The following is a 5,445-nucleotide window of genomic DNA, read 5'->3' as shown; positions in this document are numbered from 1 at the left end:
CCTTTTGCCCGTGCACGTCCTAGCTATCGTGTCTCCTGTCCCGGACCGGGAGGGGGAGAGCAGCACACCACGTGGTGCCATCATACGCCTGCCTAGATCCCACGATCCTTCTTGGTTTTAACGACACCCCGCCCGTGAGGCCGTGACCAGACCACCTTTCCTTGGTCAAGTCAAGCTACTGCTTCTGGTGGAGTGGTGGAACGACGAGTGCCTACAAACGACATTCACCGCACTCGTGCCGTCCCTCTGAACTCGGCTCGGCTCTCGTACTTTTTTTACTGCTCTCTGCTCACTTGCCGACACACAGTCACACAGCGACACTGACTGCACTCGCCGTGACCGACGTTAGGAGGACGCCCCCCCCACGCCGGTATATGATAGTAGGTCTATATCGATATTTGAATAGCGCCAACGGTTTCATAACGACTAGTATTCAAATATCGAAATAACCGATAGCGTTATATATATCTGACAGTTTTCATACAGATAAATCAAAGAATATATATATCAAGAAACTCAGTCAATGTGCACCAAACGCCCGGCCACGGCCCACGGGCGAAGGGTGGGTGGGGGACCTGTGTGCTACGTGCTGCCACAGTGCCCAGTCTAGGACACTAGGTCCAGTGCCTACGTAAAAAAATATACGAGCACTGCCGCTGCAGGCTGCAGCCTGTAGACTGTAGCAGTAGTAGTAGGTGCGCACCGCCCTCGATGGGTGCCGAGACCGGACCTGCCCGTCGTCGTCGGTGTCGCGTACTGTGTAGTACGTATAGCCGTCCGGCATATGTACGGACAAGGGCGCCCTACACAGCCAAAAGGGAGGTGGCTTGTCAGTGTCACCCTGCAGTTATAACAGGTACCACTACACTACACCTGCAGTGTTGATAGCAAAAAAAAAAAAACACGAGCACCAACTTTTGTTTAATATTCGAAAGAATACTGAATTCCACGAGCGAGCTCCTTGAACTTATTGGCATATATATACTAGTACTGTCTTGTTGTTTTCGGATTATACAGAATTGGATTTACGGTGTATCTAAGTCATCCCCAACTAAAAATTCCAATTTTTCTTTAGAACGAGTTCGTTGGTATGTGTTTTTGTTAAACAGAGGCAAAACAGTTACATTTTACGACTCGCATACGCCAGTACGTGCAATGATGCAGGAGACGTGGACGCTGGTCAGCGCAGACCTCCACGGAGGACTAGCCAGGGCCCCGGGTCCCCCGAGTCTCGGCTCACCTCAAACACGCACTATTGAGCTACGTTGTTGTACTAGCAAGCTACTCGTAGCTACTACAAGACATGTGGTGATTGCATGCACCGTGAGGTTTGGCCATCCATGGTATATGCTCCAACTCCGCGCGCGCGACATGGCATGGCATGCCAGGCATGTGGTGCACGACCACCATGCATGTACGTACGCAACTCATGCTTGAGAATGAACTAGGGGCGGGCACAATGCAAACAATATGTCCACACAGGTTTATATCTCCTAGATAGAGAAGAGATGGAGAGATTTTCCTAATTTCCTTTATGTATGCCAATTTCCGCATCTTAACAAATAAACACTTGGTATCGCTTGGTGGACACCCGTAGTCCCGTACCAACAACACCATCGCGCACACGCGAACGTAGGACGCCGCTGCCCGCTAGCAAAGCAGATACCAGCCTACCAGGTAGTGTTGGTACGCAACGCAAGGAGGGGGGGCTCGAATCTCCCGGGGGGCCCTCTTGTACGTCTGGCTTCGCCATTTCCGGAACAAGGAGGGACGCCGCCGGCCGGCCGAAACGTGGACAGACACGTCCGGTGCGGTATCTATACTCCTACCTCGCGCACGTTACGTACTGTCGCTTTGGTGACGTCCTGTGCTGCTGGGCAGCACCTCTGCATAGATTTTTTTGCTGGTACTACATGTTGGTCTTGCTTCTCAGTTCTCACAACAATTTGGCACATGAAGCACCGTGCACAGCGCGTACTACGTACGTGATGTTTGCGTTTGAGAACCCGCAGGCCACAGCCACGATATCGGAGGATGTTTCTCGTGCAATTAGCGGAGAGACAAACAAGAAAAAAGAGAGGAAAGAAACAGCCGGCGCCAGCCTGCCCTTCTTTCTTCGGTCCAACACACACTAGAGTAGCCAGCGCGCGTATCCGTTTGGTGCCACTTCTTCAAACCCGACAAGCAGCCAGACTGCCAGAGTGACGATATATCTCCTCTCGCTTCTATGTGTAGACAACATCATGGCAATGGGAAACAACGTTCAACTACTAGCGTGAGTTCCTGGAGAAAGAACTACTACAAGGAGACCTCCAATTATAGATAACAATGGGTAACCTGAATGCCCGACGAGTTTTATCCGATATAAAATTGGATCTAAGATTATTTTTTAACTGCGGGTATGCTAATGGGCGAGAATCTCCACGTGTCGGGTAGATGTGTACGGGTATGAGTGGGTACTACCCATATCCGCGTACGCGTGTGTATAGGTGTACATTTGTGTTGTGCCTAATAGACCGGTCCAAAGCACACATTTGCAGGCACTGCCCAGAACTGGCATGACCTAACCTAATTGTGGGTCTGGGCCGGCACGACCCAATATGTGAGCCGTGCATGGGCCTAAAGTCAAGCCCACGGCCCGGCCTGACACAACCCATTTAATTAAGGCCCATCAAAATCTACTAAACATAGACTAAGTATTTAATTAAGGCACGTCAAATCCCACAAAAGCCCACTGGAGCAGCACAACTTGGAGAATTCAGAGCTTGAACAGGACTTCAAGAACAACTACCTAGATGGTGATAGTGATATGTATCCCGTATGGCTGTATAGTAATCAATTCAACACTGAACAGAGAACTGAATATTATTTCTAAGCTAGTTGAAATCTTTTTCTTTCTGACCAAAAGGTTTTAATGTGGCAATCATAAAACAACGAAGTATCCTTGTATGTTATGGCTAAAATTAATCTTATATGTTATGCCTAAAATTAAGTTTATGTTTGATTAATAATATGATGGGTGAGGACCTTCGATGAAAATTAATCTTGTATGTTATGGCTAAAATTAATCTTGTATGTTATGGCTAAAATTAATCTTGTATGTTATGGCTAAAATAAAGTTTATGTTTGATTAATAATATGGTGGGTGAGGACCTTCGATGAAAATTAATCTTGTATGTTATGGCTAAAATTAATCTTGTATGTTATGGCTAAAATTAATCTTGTATGTTATGGCTAAAATAAAGTTTATGTTTGATTAATAATATGGTGGGTGAGGACCTTCGATGAAAATTAATCTTGTATGTTATGGCTAAAATTAATCTTGTATGTTATGGCTAAAATTAAGTTTATGTTTGATTAATAATATGGTGGCTAACCGTTGCATATAGTTAGGTTAATTAAGCTTATCGTGAAAATACCAACTGGAGATGGGTAAGAGTATCCTTGCTTTGTTCTTATGTCTTACACTATTACACGACTACATTTTGTATTTGATAATTGTTCTTGTGCTCTTAGGGCTTGGGTGGATAGTAGTTTCACTGGCACAGGTCGTCGAAGGCAAGTAAAGAAAGTGTTGGGCAACATATGTCGTATGAAATGGCCTGGATTGGTGATAGAGGATGGTAAGGAGGTCCCTGTCACAAGATGGGATCAATATGCCCTTGCAACAAATGCGCAACATGGGAATGCACAAGCTGCAGTTTGGCACGACTTCTGGGTATGTTAATTTTTTTTTGTTAAGTTGTAATCTCGATAGGAATGCGACAAGTTGTAATTTTTTGTTAAGCTATCATATTATTGATTTTGACTATGCTTCTTTTTTTTAGAAACATTACAAGTTGCCTGAAGGAGATACTCATACGGAACACGCACACTCCGTGTTCCATAGGAATGCGGCAAGTGTTGTTGGGGATATGATGTACTATGCTCGAATCCAGGTGATTAGTCAAGCCATGTTTGGTAGTGAAGGGCGACGTCCAGAGAGTAAGAATGAGGCGACACAGTATGGACTCGATATGACTGAGCAACAATATCTTGAGGTAATGGATGTTTTTGCTTGTGTTGAAAAAATTTCCATTGCTTCTAGATATTACAGTTACTTATAAATGAATTGTGTTCATGTAGCATTCGATTCCATGGATAGCTGCCAATGATGCTGCTTGGCATGCGTTATGTCGTTACTGGGCTTCGGCTGAATTCAAGGCAAAGTCTGTGCGACACAGTTCCAATCGTGGAACCGAGTCGTATCATAGGTATGGAGGTGATGATCACTTTCGTTTGGCAAAACGAATGGTAAGTACAGTTTAAGACATTTTCGTTGATTGTAGTTGACTTGCTGTAATTTCTGGTTATAGTGTTTGTCAAATGTACATACAGGAAGCTAGCACTGGTGCAGTGCCCAGTGATGTTCAAATATACCTTAGGGGGCACAGAGGACCAGATCCTGCAAATCCAGATGTGTTGTGCAGCCAAAAGGCAACAGATCGTGTGGTGAGTGTTTGGAAACGTTTGGTAGGTTCTGTTTATATGGATTTTTGTATGTAAGATTGCATTGTTATTTTGTATGAGGCTGCATATGGCGAGGCGATGACTAGTCAGCACGGACCAGACTATGACTGGAGGACCTCACCTATTGATCCTCAGGCTGTGTATGCAAGTGGTGGAAAAGCTCATGGAAGGTGAGGACTCTACATATCTTATATTGTTTCATTGGTTGAGTGCAATACATGTATTCTTAATCCTGTCGTGATGTTACTTGTTTTGTAGGTACACAATGTTTGCTAACGTCATTGACTCGAGCCAGGTTAGGGTTCAGCGTGGAGGTTCATCGAGGTCTGCTGCTCGTAGCTCCCGTCGCTCCACTCAAGATCCAGCAGAAGTGGAGCAACTGCGAGAAGAACTTAGGCGACATCAGGATTACTTGAAGCAACAAGCTGCACAACATGAATATTATGCTACACAGATTCAGCAACAGCAAACACTCATACAAGTAAGTTCAAAACATAATAGCTTTCACTTTAAGATATGTATTTATTTAAAATGCTGATGTGAATGAGTTCGACAAATTTGTAGCAACTAGCACAGGCCCAAGGGATACATGTCCCGGTGCCCCCCCCCACCACCTCCCGTCCATTATCCTTGGTCTTCACCTCCACCTATACCTACATCTCCATCTACCGAACATTAGGTATTGAGAGCACCTAGAGGGGGGGGGGGGGGTGAATAGGTGATCCTGTAAAACTTCAAAACTTAAGCCACAAAAACTTGTTAAGTGTTAGCACAATTATGGCCAAGTGGCTAGAGAGGAGTCAAAACACAATAACCACAAGAAATCAATCACAGAGATGACACGGTGGTTATCCCGTGGTTCGGCCAAGTACAAAACTTGCCTACTCCACGTTGTGGCGTCCCAACGGACGAGAGTTGCACTCAACTCCTCTCAAG

General features: G+C 45.3%; 1 long non-coding RNA gene across 1 annotated transcript; it reads left to right on the top strand.

The window, feature by feature from the left end:
* Window positions 1-4,384: 4,384 nt before the first annotated feature.
* Window positions 4,385-4,914, top strand: LOC109942330 (uncharacterized). Its single transcript, XR_002265075.1, has 3 exons — window positions 4,385-4,491; window positions 4,570-4,679; window positions 4,768-4,914. It is a non-coding gene; the product is annotated as an uncharacterized lncRNA (long non-coding RNA).
* Window positions 4,915-5,445: the final 531 nt, after the last annotated feature.

The sequence above is a fragment of the Zea mays genome, chromosome 9 (genome assembly GCF_902167145.1).
Source record: "Zea mays cultivar B73 chromosome 9, Zm-B73-REFERENCE-NAM-5.0, whole genome shotgun sequence".
NCBI classification, from domain to species: Eukaryota; Viridiplantae; Streptophyta; class Magnoliopsida; order Poales; family Poaceae; genus Zea; species Zea mays.
The sequence above is the reverse complement of the archived record's forward strand: the minus strand, read 5'-3'. Positions and strand labels throughout refer to the sequence as shown.